This window comes from Hyperolius riggenbachi, chromosome 3 (genome assembly GCF_040937935.1).
Source record: "Hyperolius riggenbachi isolate aHypRig1 chromosome 3, aHypRig1.pri, whole genome shotgun sequence".
Taxonomy (NCBI): Eukaryota; Metazoa; Chordata; class Amphibia; order Anura; family Hyperoliidae; genus Hyperolius; species Hyperolius riggenbachi.
In genome coordinates, this window is record NC_090648.1 from 314955542 (window position 1) to 314971960 (window position 16419).

At 43.3% G+C, this 16419-nt stretch overlaps 1 long non-coding RNA gene across 2 annotated transcripts; it reads left to right on the top strand.

Annotated features, from left to right (window-relative positions):
• The first annotated feature begins 26 nt into the window (after positions 1-26).
• Positions 27-14994, top strand: LOC137563789 (uncharacterized). 2 transcript variants are annotated; one of them, XR_011030440.1, is made up of 3 exons: positions 27-126; positions 9712-9843; positions 14913-14994. It is a non-coding gene; the product is annotated as an uncharacterized lncRNA (long non-coding RNA). The 2 variants fall into 2 exon arrangements; XR_011030439.1 differs by lacking the exon at positions 27-126 and adding an exon at positions 155-245.
• Positions 14995-16419: the final 1425 nt, after the last annotated feature.

Here is a 16419-nt window from a genome sequence, read left to right on the forward strand (position 1 = left end):
TTGACGGGTCGTCCTGAAACGACTGAACTCAGGCGGGCTTTGTTGACTGATGCGTACGGTAGCCAATCTTGGTGAGGGGAAGGACGCTGCTTGACGTTGGCGGCCGGCGGGTAGTGTCTAGTTCAGGTGGGCTGTAGAAGGTGCTGTTGGTTGGCATTGATGACATGGGAGTTTGTTGGATCGTGCTGGCGTCTGTGTGGTTGTAACGAAGATTGTTGCTTTAATTATTTGGCATGCTGTTCATGGTAAAACCAAGAGATTTTTTTTTGTGTGTGTCTAGGGACGTCGTCAAACTTTTGTTACTAAATTATATGTAGTTTCAGGTTACACCACTGATTTCCATCTGTATTGTGCCCCATCTTTTCTTTTCCACTCTGCCTATGCTTGGAATTTCAGTACAGCTGCCAAAGTGAAGCCCAGTGCTGAACACTTACGAACTGCTGCTTGCGGTGTGTTTTTTTTTTTTTTTTTAAACAAACAAACACAGAACATTTATATCGCGCTTTTCTCCTGACGGACTCAAAGCGCCAGAGCTGCAGCCACTAGGACGCGCTCTATACGCAGTAGCAATGTTAGAGAGACTTGCCCAAGGTCTCCTACTGAATAGGTGCTGGCTTACTGAACAGGCAGAGACGAGATTCGAACCCAGGTCTCCTGTGTCAGATGCAGAGCCCTTAACCATTACACTATCCAGCCACGCTAAACATAACACCAAAGTGAATTGTCCCTGATGTTTCCAGGTGACAATGTATGTCCTCAATGTCCGTGGTTGTCAATGGCCTGCAATTTGTATTATCTATTTAAATATAATAATAATTTGTAAAATTAAGCGATACAGTGCAGTTCCAGGGCTATAGCAATTCACCTCTACTTCCCAGGGGAGTAACTAGAAATCACTGAGCCTCAGTAAAATTTTGGTTCCCCACATAGCTCTCCCTTTTTGTTTGGTGATCTCCTCTCACCCTTATAGTATTCTTATTAGTAGTTTTACGAGAAACTGTCCCTGATGCTAAACTGCGTCCTGTGTGCTGGTAGGTATTCCAGAACAGGAAACTTGGGTGTCTGAGATTAGCGGAAGTTTGGGCACCACTATAGGTGCCCATTGAAATACCGGCCATGTGGGGAAATTTTTGTGCCTGCGCTTGTGCCCTCTATTTGTAGTTGTATTTTTTTTTATTGCAGAGGGCCCTGCCACCCACGTTTCCCCACATAGCCGGTATTTAACCACTTAACGACCGCCTAATGCCCATAGGCGTCGGCAGGTCTTAAGTGGTTTACCATGGAAGTGGCCTTTCCATGTCAGTTTACGGAGGCCGTCTCCGTGAACAGCCGGAGAGCCACCGATCGCGGCTCGCCGGCAAAATGTAAACACGCGGGGAAGAAATCCCCGCTGTTTACTTCATATGGCGCTGCTGCGCAGCAGCGCCATAAGGCAGATCAGCGATCCCCGGCCTCTGATTGGCCGGGGATCGCCGCATATGATAGGCTGAAGCCTATCCTACAATGCGCCCATGGAGGGAGAGGGAGGGACGGAGAGTGAGGGAGCACTGAAAACGCTGCAGAGGGGGGCTATGAAGAACCCCCGCAAAGCGCAGCAAGCCGGCGGCGATCAGACCCCCCCCCCCCCAGCAGGACATCCACCTAGTGGGGAAAAAAGGGGGTAAGTCTGATCGCCCTGGCATAATCCTGATCTGTGCTGCGGGCTGGAGAGTCCACGCAGCACAGATCAGGCAAAACACCCCTTGTCCTTAAGTGGTTAAACTGGTGCCTATGGCAGCGGCCAAAAAAGTGTTTTGTTTTTTTTCTTGTGGATTGGAAGGAGGGGGGTTGGTAAACATTAGGCATTGGTAGAGGGAGAGCTCAGTGTGAGAATGAGTGAGTAGTACTGAGCAGGCACAGAACACTCCTGGAGACGGAAGTGTGGCAGGGGCATGGGCAGAAGCCCACGACAGACGGCGACTGACTAGATTACCAGGAGTCCTAGTGCCAGAATGGAGGGGCTGAAGAGGACAACGAGGGAGACCACAGTCCTCATGGGGCTGGAGGAAGCCACAGGTAAGTATAAATCATGGCCAGTGTACCATGTCAGGTACACTTTAAGGGTGCTTTTGTTCCTTACAATTTAATAATTCATTCATAACGCCCTCCCACACAGGTCTACAAGTGGGTTGATTCATCAAATGCCAGTAATACAGTGGTGCACACACATTGCATGGCAGTGTTACCTTGACTTCAAGGTAAAAGATCTGGTCAATGAGATGCAAATAATTTTGACCCGCATGCACATTCAGTGCAAATTGTAAGCAACTTGGTTGGGCCATGTAAATTAAGCAAAAAGTGCATTTGATAAACCCAGTTCTAAGCTGTGTACAATTGTATAAAATATATAAAATCTGCGTACTAGTTAAAATTATTTGCATCTTGTTAACAAGACTTCTTAAAGGGAACCAGAGATCAAAAAATAAAGATTTTATACATACCTGGGGCTTCCTCCAGCCCCATACGCGCTGATCGATCCCACGCCGCCATCCTCCTTTGCCCGCAGCTGTGAGAACCGGCTCCGCACTGTTCCGTCAGTCGGAGCCAGTCTAAGCGTAGCAGAGGTGCGCTCTTTGGGTATCTCTGCAGCAGTGTATGTAGAGATACGTAGAGGGTGCACTTCTCCTGCGTAGCTGGCTCCGATAATGTCAGTGACGGGAGCCGGTTCTCGTAGTTGCGGGCAGCGGTGGACGGCGGCGTGGGATCGATCAGCGCGTATGGGGCTGGAGGAAGCCCCAGGTATGTATAGAATAATTTTCATTTTTTTCAGCAATGGGACATCTCTGGTTACCTTCAAAGGAAACCTTAGCCCATAAAAGAAATTTAAAACTGGAGTAGCGAGCATGTGTGGTGGACTTTCTTCATGCCCACCACTTTCCTCCCCCCACCCACACCGATTCTCCTCTCTGGCCCTCCGTTTTCGTGTACCAACCCTTCAAAGCTACTTCCTGGTCAGGAGGGTTGGTGAAGACTGCTCAGGCGCTGCCCCGCAATGCGCGGCTGGGAGCACTCTGCGCATCCGCATTACATCACAGCTAAGTAGTGCGTATGTGCAGAGAGTTCCCGGCCGCAGGCACAGGATCAAGGAAGCGCGTCGCCAGGCAGTGCCTGTGCAGTCTTCACCAACACTTCCAACCAGGAAGTAGCTTTGGAGGGTCAATGCGTGAAAAGGGAGGGCGACAGAGACCAGGTGGGGGCATAAGGAGAGCCCACCACGCATGCCTGCTCCCCCCTGTTTTAATTTATTTTATGGGCTAAAGTATCCTTTAAACTGCTCTTATGTAATGGAGTTCTCTTGCCCTATAAAATGGGCTGTTCCTGATAAATTTGATGTTCAAGCCAACCTATGTCATCTCCTTCCCCACCACACCCTTACATACTCACAATATTGTATTTATATAGGGCATTCACTTATTTAATTCTAAAAACTGAAATTCTATAGAATGAAATTATGATACAACAGAAGTACTTTGCCCAACATAAGCGCTATCCTGTGAAAGTTTGACAGGGTTGTAGTTAGAATTGGATGTGGCCACAACAGATTGGCGGCAAGGCTTAATTCTTGGCATAACATAAAAGCATGTTAGCCTAGTTTGCATACTGTAGGCACAGTATTACTTTACCACACATTATTTACATTACTGAACCCCAAGCAAGTATTACTGCCCTTCATGCCACAGTGTCACTGTTAGAATTTAAGTATTGAATGATTGAATTCGTAGGCATCAGTTACTTTAATGGAGGTTAGTTAAAATACTTGATTTGCAGAGTATACCTTTTTAAAGAGGATTTCTAGAAGCACTGAAGAACAGTGTAGTTCGGACTGTACAAGGCTATGCGATGTACAGACAGGCAGTCTTGTTCTGTAAACATCGAGCCAAGTACAGTAAACAAAGTTAATCTTCAGAACGGGATAACCGTTGCCTGGAACATTGGATTTTCCAGGCCATGCGCAGTAAAGACTGTGCTTGTCATGATACCACAGGGTATCTCACGGGGTCTTAGCCAATGGCAGGTGATGTGTTAGTGATCCATCCCTGCTCAGATGATGTCACATTTAACTCCTTTAGAGTTTAGTATAAGAAGAGGTAACGAGCTCCTGGGGGGCTACTTCTTCTGCTGCTTCTGGCTGATGACTCCCACCCTCTTACTCTTTTTGTAATGTATTGTCATATTATCTAACTGTATGCTGTATATAGTCCTAAGTGCCACGTAGTATAGATGTAACATAAGAGAAAACCTGGTTGCCATGCAATGGAACCAAGAGCTGTAACACAAAGTGGACTTACTACAGAACAATTGCTTCGCTGTGTTGAGATAAGCGTCTGTATATCTGTTTACTGAATAAACTCCTGAGACTTTGACGTCTAGGACCTGTACACACTGAAAAACGCAAGCAAAATCGCAAGCGCATGCGTTTTTAAAATTGCAAGTGCATGTAGTTTTAAAAACGCATCGTATGCGTTTTTAAAAACGCATGCGCTTTTGCCTGCGTTTTTGAAGCGTTTGCGTTTTTCTTGTAATTGCTGATTGGCTAAAGAATCCTTTGTTTTTTTTCTAGTTTACATTTCAACAGGAATCAGGAAATTGCAGAGTCTTCTGGGATACTGACTTCTGAAAACGCAGGCAAACACGCAAGCGCATGCGTTTTTAATGCGTTTTTCATACGCTGCGCTTAAAAAAGCGCAGCAGGCACTGCGATTGCGTTTTTCTAAAAACGCATCGCACCAGTGTGTACAAGTCATCACGATTTTCATTCTTTTTCAAAAGACCTTGCGATTTTAAAAACGCATGCGTTTTTAAAAACACAGCGCAAGCGCAGCAGTGTGTACAGGCCCTAAGGGCCTGTACACACTGAAAAACGCAAGCAAAATCGCAAGCGCATGCGTTTTTAAAGTGCATGTAGTTTTAAAAAACGCATGCGCTTTTGCCTGCGTTTTTTGTGCGTTTGCGTTTTTCTTGTAATTGCTGATTGGCTAAAGAATACTTTGTTTTTTTTCTAGTTTACATTTCAACAGGAATCAGGAGATTGCAGAGTCTTCTGGGATACTGACTTCTGAAAAACGCAGGCAAAAACGCAAGCACATGCATTTTTAATGCGTTTTTCATGCACTGTGCTTAAAAAAGCGCAGCAGGCACTGCGATTGCGTTTTTCTAAAAACGCATTGCACCAGTGTGTACAAGTCATCACGATTTTCATTCTTTTTCAAAAGACCTTGCGATTTTAAAAACGCATGCGTTTTTAAAAACGCAGCGCAAGCGCAGCAGTGTGTACAGGCCCTTAGAAGTTCTATCTCCTATGCTGTTTGCTGTGATGAGAGTCAAGTTATCACACTTCCTGTGATAGGTACCGAACGAAGATGTAGTGTTGCCAATAGCAACCAACGTATAGATTCTTACAGTCACATGTTAGGGTAACGTTTAGTAAACCTTAAAGGGAACCAGAGATGAACGATTCACACAAAATAAACATTTCAGTTGATAGCTTATAAAGAATAAATGCTCTACCCGATAATTTCGCCACTCTGGTGTGCCTTTTTGAGTGCTTTTTATCCATTATTGCTCCAGGAAATATCCAATATGGCTGCCGTCTCATATTCCTTCTGCTTCCAGGTTATGAGGTGTTCTGGATGTGCTGTCTAGGCTATATGAGACTATAGACAAGCAGGGCTGCTACAGCCTTTCATCTGTGTGCTTTCAACTTCATATTCTGGTATGCTTTGTGGCTGCCTGTAGGAAGTGTCTCTCATAGTAATGAAACTGCATACAGTAGATAATAATGACAGGCTGCACAGACAGAGCACACAGCCACACTTGTCTGTTAGACAGAGATTTTTCCTGCAGCAGCCCCTCCCATGTCATCACAGCTCTCAGTATGTAAAGCATGAAATTTGAGCCAGGAGGGGGAAGGCTTGGGATTGAAAAGACTCCACAGAAGAGTGACTCAGCTATAATGATTCCAGGTCAAACCTCGACTGAATAGTCGGTGGATTCTTATCACAGTTGATAACAGATAGATTAGACTGAGAAGAATAAAACTAAAAGCAGGGTAGGTGTTTACTGTCATGTTCCCACTGATAAATGTAATAAAATACATGAGGGTGCTTCATCTCTGGTTCTCTTTAAAATTGAAAACTACCTACAGAAAATACATCATAATTTACTATGCAAGCACAACAGGCAAATTCCAACGCTGAGCAGTGGGTGACAGGTACTACTATTGGGTGATGAACAGTGGGTAACAGGCACTTGTGGGTGACTACTAGTATGTGACTGGTACTAGCAGTGGGTGATGAGCAGTACTATGTAACAGGCACATGTAGTGGGTGACAGTTACAAGTACTAATGCATAATGAGTAGTGGATGTTAGACAGGCACATGGTCCCTTGTGGTCATTGTGCCAGGTGTTTTAGCAGAAGGACACCACCACTTATCTGGGTACCCTCTGGCACCCTTCTTGACCCGAACACCTCCTTTTCAATTGGGGTCTCTTCCTGCCGCCATGTGTCACTCATTTTCCTACCTGTCACAACTAGATAGCACAACAAGGTGTGTGTGTGTGTGTGTGTGTGTGTGTGTGTGTGTTCCAATTGTGATGTGTGCCGGCGCCCATGGCTTCAAGTGTGGGATAGGCAGTGGAGTGCACCCTGTCCACTAGGAGCCCTTACAGCCCTACCTGTAAAATTTCACTTTTAAACAATTTCTTGAAACTACTACAGTATAATCTCGTTATACTAAACTTCTGGATATAGTAAACTCATCCTCAGGTCCCAGCAAATGCATCTTTATAAATACTGTATACAATATATGACCAATTCTGATATAGTAAACTACTTTTTCCTGGTCCCTTGGAGTGTACTTATATAGGGATTCTACTGTACTTCAAAAATGCCTACCCAGCCTTGATTCCATTCACTAGAAAATGATTCACTATCATTACTTCTACAGTTATCTTCCCCTTCTCTTTTATTTGTTGTAATTATCTCAAATTTCCTATCTTAACCCTTTATTAATTTACTGTACAAAGATGCTAAACCAATTGGTTATCACTAAAGAATAATATTATGTCAGCAAGATTGTATTGTTTGCACAGAGTTTTTGCTTTAATTGTTTTTATACAAATTATATTTGTAGCTGGGTGTGCTTATTTGAATGTTGGTGCTAATCTACTGAAAAGTCACCAGATGTCAAACGGTTGTCACCTAGGATACATATCAAAAAGGAAACAGAGCTCAGCCAGGGTTTTGTTATACATTTATTCCAAAAGAGTAACCAGTGTGTCAAATGACATAATTGATTAAAATGAACCTGTCACTTCTGGTATATTTTTGGCCAGTAAACATGTCACCTAAACTCTATGTGCTAATGTAGGCAAGAGTGGAAAACTTGCCCTGTCTCGGGCATACATAGGGCATAAATAACATTTAAATAACAGCGCTGGCTTCATTTTGTGAGGCAAAATGCATAAAAAATTTCTGAAAATATCTGTGCCATTTCATTAATTTAGACTCCTTCAGAGCATGATTGACAAATTTAGAGCATGTTATTTCTAATGATGGCCAAACACTTGGGGTGAGATTTACGGAGCCATTTACAGAGATCTTTGCGCAATTCCATTGAGCATATTGGGCTTGATTCACAAAGCAGTGCTAAGTGTTAGCACGCTTGTGAAAAGCCCCTTAAGTTTAGGCGTGATAATTAACACTCGCGAGCAAAGTCACGCACGCACACAGCGATTTTAATGGCGCACCCGATGCCCCTATAAGGTCGCATGAAGTGCGACGTTAAAGTCGCACCCCATGCGACCTTATAGGGGCATCAGGTGCGTCGTTAAAGTCGCACCGTGATGCGACGTTTTGCGCGCGATCAGATTTGCAAAACGGTGCTAACCCAGTTAGCACCCTAGTTATCACGCCCAAAGTCTTTTAGGCGTGCTAACTGGGTTAGCACCGCTTTGTGAATCAAGCCCATTGTAAGCAAACCATCACTGAATTTTTAAAACGGTCTCTGCAATTATGTGGTAAGAGATTGGTGGCGGTGGTATTCAAATATAGTTTGGTTTGTTGAATGGTTAGTAAATTATCAGCTTTGGATTTATCAGCTTCCATGCAGATCATGGAAGCATGATCTGCATGCTTGTTCAGAGTCTATGGCTAAAAGTATTAGAAGCAGAGGATCAGCAGGACAGCCAGGCAACTGGCATTGCTTAAAAAGAGATACATGTGGCAGCCTCCATATCCCTCTCACTTAAGTTGTCCTTTAAATCCCTCTGACATTGGAACTGATTGTCAAGTTTTGGACCTCAGTATTAGAATTGCTGTTCACCAGTCATCACACTTCAGCACCCAAACATACGGACTGAGTCAGGGGGAGTTATTTTGCGCTTCACGTGAGTCATAAGATGGCTAGTTTGATGAGTCAAAAGTTTAGGATACGGTCTTTTTTTTTTTTTTCTTATATACAGTGGATGATATAAATTTGCGTGAATCTAGGCTCGATGAAATGACAAACGTTTTTGGCTCGTGGGTATCCTGGTGGTCTAGTGCAGGATGCACGAAGGGAGGCAGGTGAATCCCTAGGTCACATTAAAAGGAGGAAAAGTTGTCTCTCAATACAATATTTGGAGTAATTCCATAGGAACATTTTTGAAAAAATATTGGCACACATTGTCAAACTCTTTTGCCTCTGTTAATGAGTTTCAACCACCTCCATTATTTTCATACAAACGAGCTCCCACTCTGTGTGACATGCAGTTCCAGCCCACTTTATTAGGCATGGACATCATGTTAATCAACTGCGATGCCAGGTCGTTGAAGGTATTCCACCTATTAGAAGAGGTGGTAGTAGATTGAAAAGACTGTTATACAGGGAGGCCTTCTGGATCAGGACACTTGATTGCCTAGAGGTCTCAATAGAGAATATGACCTGACAACGCTTTTGTGATATCATTCTGTGTTTAATGTATTTGCTTCATTTTGGCCATTTAACATATTTCTGTATTCCATACAGAACTCCTCTAATGGTGTATACATTTGTGTCTTATTGGTCCACTTTCCCTACAGCTCTAGCCTTCTTGTGGTGGCGTCCCCGTCTCCATGGCACTGCCTCATCTGGGAGCTAAAGCTGCCATGGTAGCGCGGCAGAGCTGACGCTTACGCAATGCACCCATCAACATCTCGTGTTGCATGCGACTTCCGCGTTCCACGTCTATTTCCTGTGAGTGGCTACTCTGCTTCGCCAGCGGGTCACGGGGCTTAAGCGCCTGCCGCACTCCAATGCAGTGGCTTCGCCCCGCCTCCAGTGGGCAGAGCCAGGCTGTAGATGGCGGTGGACGCTTCTGGGTGAAGAGCTAGTGACAGGTGGGGGCGGAGTGGCTGCTACAGGTCAGTGTACTGCATCTCATTGGTCCGTTCATACCACAATAAGTTCCCGATCAGGTCCGGCTGTGTGTATAGGACCTGTAATTGGTTGGGATGACTTCTGACCTATGATTGGTTTACATGTTGGTGGGGATGTATACATACTGCTATGTGTATATGTACTCAGTCTGTCACAAGCTTGAGAAAGAGATACATTTCGAAAGGTTGCATTATGTTTGACAGTCTATGATGAAACTTCAATAAAAGAGCATTACTAAACTACGGATGGTGTTGGTCTCATCTTCTGCTACAGTTTGATCCAGGTGGTTTCCGGACGGCCTTGGCACATCCAACTGAACTTTGGAAGGTGTGCCTCCTATCCATTTCTTCAACTTCATCACCCAAATATACGGACTGAGTCAGGGGGAGTTATTTTGCGTTTCACGTGAGTCATAAGATGGATAGTTTGATGAGTCAAAAGTTTAGGATACGGTCTTTTTTATACATTGATTCCATGGTTTCTTTTATTAACTCTATTTGTTCTATGCATTCATTTTAGAGTAAAATTTCAGTAAAAGACTGGAAAAACTGGAGTGTTCTAAAACTCTTGACCGCTAGTGTATACTGACCAGCACAGCTCAGAGTGTGGAGAACAATGCGTGATGGCAAATTTGGAAGATGAGTGTCATAGATGTAGAACACGCAAGGAAGCTGTCACATGTTTTGCAGCCCACTCCTAGCCATGGGGAGGGATGCTATTGCTAAAGTGTGCCTAGTACATAGGGAACTGCCAAAACTTTGCTAATGTGTCATGCAAATTAAATGAGCTTCCTGTCAATTCTGACGGGCCCAATTCCAAGCTGCGCACAAATTGCATGCAGGACAATTATTAGCATCTCATTGACCATATCTGCTCTCTCGTGGGGGAGGACCTCATTCATACGCCTCAGTTTCCATCAATGTCAGCAGTTTTGTTTTTTCCTGCAAGTGATAGAAAACAATTGAAAACACTTCCATTCATAATGTTTACATTCTATTTCAGCTGAATACAATTGCAAATATTATTTCTTATTCATTATATTTTCTGATAGAAATAGGAATGCAGATAATGATTGTTTTCTTTGTTGTGATTTCTGTCTCTGTCCTATAGATTGTTTAACCGCTTCCTCTCAGAACAGAAAGTGAATTAAATTATCTTACAGGGAACACATACAATAATTGAGAACTTAGTGTTCTCCAGCCTAACCTTACCTACAGTAATATTTAAACAGCACACCTATTATTACAATGCACAACAGAATAAAATTGTCAAGCAAACCAAAAGTACACATGCATTTGTGAGGAAAAAAGTTTTATTAACAAGTCTGTGCTATATGCTTTCTTGGGGTGATGTCATGGTTCTTTATTACAATTCTTTCCTTTTTCTAGCATTTCTTAAAGGACAAATGAAGTGAGAAGAAAATGGAGGCTGCCATATTTATTTCCTTTTAAAGAATACCGGTTGCCTGGCAGCCCTGCTGATCTTTTTGGCTGCAGAAGTGTCTGAATAGCACCAGAAATAAGCATGCAGCGAATCTTGTCAGATCTGACAATGTCAGAATCATCTGATCTGCATATGCTTGTTCAGGGTCTAGGGCTAAAAGGAGGATCAGCACGATAGCCAGGCAACTAGCATTGCTTAAAAGGAAATAAATAGGGCAGCCACCATACCCTTCTCACTTCAGTTGCCCTTTAAAACAGGACCGTCCACATGGCAGCCCATGGGCCATGACCCTAACATCATACTGTGGGAAGGTTTCACCACCATTAGCAATATAGATGCCCCTAATAATCTGTTGGAGAAAAGGTAAAGATTTCTTGTGGTAAAGATGATATCGTCTATTGATTGGGATGAAGTACAATCCTGGGTTAAAGGTCCTATTTAACTGTGTCTATTGCGTCTGCTGTACTGGTAAAAATGCACAGGGTTGCATTGTACAATAAGAACACAAATATGTATAAATCTTGGTTTATTATGCCAGACCCAACCAGAGGAGAACCATATCCGTACAGCAGAGACATGTTGATGAACATGCCATTTGGATGAATGGCAAAGCAGTCCAATGTCCGATATAAACAAAAATGGACCGGTCACAAATGGATGAATGTAAACTGGCCCATAAAAAATCATTGTCTTCGTTCCTACTGTTTCGAGTCTGCTGCCTGCTCCGAGATAATGCAAGGCAGTGGACCTGCTGTGAGCTCAGCCATATTTTTTTTTTTTTTTCCTATCATGAAGTATTTGTGACTTATTGGATGCTACCATGTTATGAGCAGCAACTGAATATTGATTACCTAATCTGTGTGTTGCTATAATAACACTACCAAACACTAAAACTAATACAATTTACGAGGAGGATCGGGGGAGTTGCTTGACTGAAGCTGCTGGATTTCATGGAGAAATATACAATAGGGTTACTTGAAATGTATTAGAATAATGTAATGGGAGTATTTGTTGGATTGACCAGTGTGGCACATGGCCTACAAGTCTAATTTTCAACAGCATATGGGATTTAATTCCTACCACATCCCACACTTCCTGGCAGCATTACTGTATACTGTATATGCATTGCAAGTATGAATGTAAGATCGCTTTGGAAACCCAAATAGTTTTATCAGGACATATGCTCACACACACACACACACACACACACCCTTCAAGTGTACCTTGAGTTAAGAAACGCATACTTAGGTGCGAGGAAAAATAAAAAACTGGATCTACTTAGCTGGGGCTTACTCCAGGCCCTGGCAGCCAATATACGTCCCTCGTCGCAGCTCCGATGTCCTGGGATCCCCCTCCATTTCAGATGCCTACCTCGCCAGGTCAGCATCTACTGCAGTACTTCTTCGTCTGTGCAGCATGCTCCAGACCACGTGAGCGTGAATGGCATGGCCGCGCACAGGCACAGTAGATGCCAACCTGCAGAGGTAGGCATCAGAAACTGAGGGGATCCTGGGACACCGGAGCTGCAGCGAGGGATGTATATTGGCTGCCAGGGGCTGGAGGAAGCCCCAGGTAAGCAGATCCTGTTTTTCATTTTTCCTTGCCCCTGTCTTTTAAGAAAAGGGAAGTCTCTGGATCCTTTTGCTGAGCCCTGATCCCCTCGAAAAAATTCAATAAGGACTTGTCAGATTGAAGGTCCGGGCTGTGCTCCTCTTCAGCAACGATTGCAGCCGTACTTCCTCTAGCTCCCTTCAGCCTTTTTGGTCCCTCGTCATCCTCCTCTGCTGCCTGGATCGTCTGCTAGGCGGGCCTGTAATTTGGCCAGTCAGTACAATCCAGCTGCACGCGCTCCACTGCCATTCTGTCGCCGGGAGCGTTCTGCACCTGCGCAGTAGTACTGTGCAGGTGTAGAATGCTCCTGGTAATGGGAGGCGCGGCCCAAAATGCGCATACTCAGTTTCCCAGACTCGCAGAATTAGCGTTGGATCCAAGCGGCCTGGGAGGACGGCAAGGGGGCAGGAGGAAGCCCCAAGTATGTGTATACTTTTTTATCTTTCTTACTTAATTCTATAAATTCTTCCTCTTTTTTTTCTTTTCCTGTCAATAAGACTGAAAACAGATTCTCCCACAATGAAAAATGAAACTAAATACCATTACTTAAACAATTAACATGATTCCATCAGTTTTGATGATCAGTCAATATTGGCACTGACCTGGATAGAAACCAATCATAAATGTGTCCATACATCAGGCAAAATGGACGTGCTGGAAATTCTCAGGCCGAGTATACTCATCTAGATTGGCTTAAGTGGTTAAAGTTTAACCGTAACTGAGGAATACAAAAAAAAAAAAAAGGTTTCACATACCAGGGGCTTCCCCCTGCAGACATCCTGTGCCGCATAGTCTCAAACCAATCCCTTGCAGGCAGCTAGCTTTGTTTTCACAGTGCGCCTGCTCAGCTCTGGCCATGCACATACTCGATCACGCTCCTGGCGCGTCCATTCTGTGCAGGTGCAGTACGTATGCTATGTACATAGCGTATGTACACACGCGTACCCCGTCAGCACAGGACGGCCACGGTAGTGGCAGCATGGTCGTGCACTGGCCCAGCAATTGGTCAATCACCAAAAATGAAACTAACTGCCTGCTGGGGATAGCGCGGGCACAGGATGTCTGCAGGGGGCTGGAGGAAGCCCCAGGTAAGAATTTTTTTTTCTATTCCTGGTAAGGTTCATTTTAATAATATCATGTTATTATAGCAGTGTACTGTATGTGCTACTTGAGTACCATTGGTTGCGCTAATAGCCTAACTCACGGTACACCCTGCTGGTAGTAATGGTAATACTGCCATGTGCTGTCTGTGCACAGAAATATTAACACACTTTTGTGTATCAACCCCATTGTGGGATTAGATCAATCTCGGTCAATAACAATTTATAACTTGTTTTGTATTTAAAGAGACACTGAAGCGGAAAAAAAATTATGATATAATGAATTGTATGTGTAGTACGGATAATTACTAGAACATTAGTAGCAAAGAAAATATTCATTTTTTTTGTTTGTTATAGTGTTTTTTTTTTTGTTTTTTTTTTTAATAACATTGCATCATTCTCTAATATTTGCAGTTTGTACACTACTTAGCATGCTAAATGATTTTTATAGAGCAGGCTAGCAAACTTTTGACCTGTCCTCTGCAAGAAAATACAGTGACTGACACTTTAGATAATAAGCTTCAGAAGACAGAGCTCTCTGCAACTTTGAAAGTCCTGGAGCTCAATGGCTCTTTTGCATAGATAGCTGGAGTTTAACTCTCTTCCTGTACTGGAAACAAAATTAGACTTATATATCTGCTCCTACTGTTTTATTTCTTAGCTGTACTACACATACAAATCATTATATCATAAAAATGGTTTCCCTTCGGTGTCTCTTTAAAACGTGATTCATGGCATTTTGTGGTTTCATTTGAACTGTGCACAGTATTATCACATATTGATTAGAATCTTCTATACGTGTGTGTGATAGAACCTACTTGTCTTTAGAAGCTAAATGAGGGTATGTCTTTTCTGAACTGTGTACTAGGTGTCCCTATTTCTTTACTGCAATCATGCTGAGGCTTGTAACTAAACAGAGTCTAATTATGCGTGGCAACAACAGGAGATCCTGAATGAAGCAAATTAAATGCAATACTATTAGCCTAGTCCAACTACTGACTTACAGCCAAAAAGCATACTTTCATTTATAAATCACAATCTTCGATAAAATGAGACAGAAGCTCTTCTTGGCATTAGGCAGCGTTTTCTCCCTTTGCTCAGAATCTGATGAGGCAGAGTTTGCAGAGATAAATGGCTCATTTTACTGAATTGTTAAAATACATACCGTAATTAGAACACTAAGAAAATATTGAGTTATATTTAGAGAAATCAACTAGAAACTTTAGAAATCGGTACTACTGGTACTGGTACAGGGTACTACTGTAATGAGTTTTGTTTGTTTTTGATTTTTAGAAAACCTTTTTTTTTTTTTCTCCCAAGTCAGTGAGCAAATCCATTCCCTGCATCCTCTGGTCACCATTATTCTATTTAGGCTAATCTGGACAAATGGCACTGAAGAATCTTCAGGGTAATGGGATATGGGCTGATTAGTTTTCCTGGTAGAATGTGAACTGTATTGCATTGTGCAGATTCATGGCAATTTTTTTTTGTTAATAGTCAGAGATGAAAGAGTGAGAACCTCTCCTAACGTGTATCTGTCAGGCCTCTTTCACATTTATCAACGCATGCAGGAGCCGTTTCCTGCACGCGTTATATGCCCTGCGGTGTGTCGTCAGGTATCTGCGGTGCGACGCAATCAGCGCGGCGCAAGCTATTAATTGAACCCGACGGAAAACGCCGGCTCCCGGCGGATCGACGTTCCCGGGTACGTCTGACCGAAACGCAGCGTCGGGTGTGAAAGGTAAAATGGAAGTCTATGGACTTTAATTTTACCTTGGTTAATGCAAAGAATTGCCTTTCCGTTGAAACGCACGAAAAGGGCTCTGGTGTGAAAGAGCCCTCAGGCATAAAATAAAATATCAATTATTTATTTTTATCTGGTTAACAAGTATTAAAGGGGAACTTCAGCCTAAACAAACATACTGTCATTAAGTTACATTAGTTATGTTAATTAGGATAGATAGGTAATATATTTTTTTTACCCACCCTGTTTTAAAAGAACAAGCAAATATTTGTGATTCATGGGGGCTGCCATCTTTGTCATGGGGGCAGCCATCTTTTTGGTTGAAAGGAGATGACAAGGAGCAGGAGACACAGTTCCAACTGTCCTGTGCCCTGATTACCCCTCCCAGCTGCACAGGCTAGGCTTCAAATGTCATATTCAAAATGTAAAAAAAAAAAATTTGCACCAAAACAGCAGAACGAGAGCAACAACATCAGAAATCCCATCATGCTTTGCACAGCATCAGTGGAAAAAAGCCCGGGCAGTTTTCTTCTGTGCAGCTAAAAATGAGGCTTGTATAAGAGAAACAAAGTTCTGATCCTGTGAAACTGTTAAAGAAACACCAGGCCTTTTCAGTGCTGCTGAGTCGATTTTTAGTCCGGAGGTTCACTTTAAGGATGCTAACCAGGCAATCCAAAAGTTAAAATCCGTATTACTTTTCTTGTTGATAAATGATTATTCCCCAGTTGACCTGACTCTTATTTGGTACACACAACATTTGGTACATAAAAAGGAAGTTGCTGGGTTGTCATTTTTTGCTTCTTTACTTCCCTTCAGCCTTAAAGTGAACCTTAAGCCAGAAAAAAAATGAGTTTTACTCACCTGGGGCTTCTACCAGCCCCCTGCAGCAGTCCTGTGCCCTCGCAGCCACTCACTAATCCTCTGGTCCCCCGCTGCCAGCTAGTTTCGTTTTTGCCGACAGGCCCGTCAGGACTGACCACGCGTAGCTTTTTCCACATTCCCAACTGTAATTAGTGCTATTGCGGGCCGCAACGCGTACAAAAATACGCGTTGCCGCATATCTATGCGTTCGTAATGCGGCAA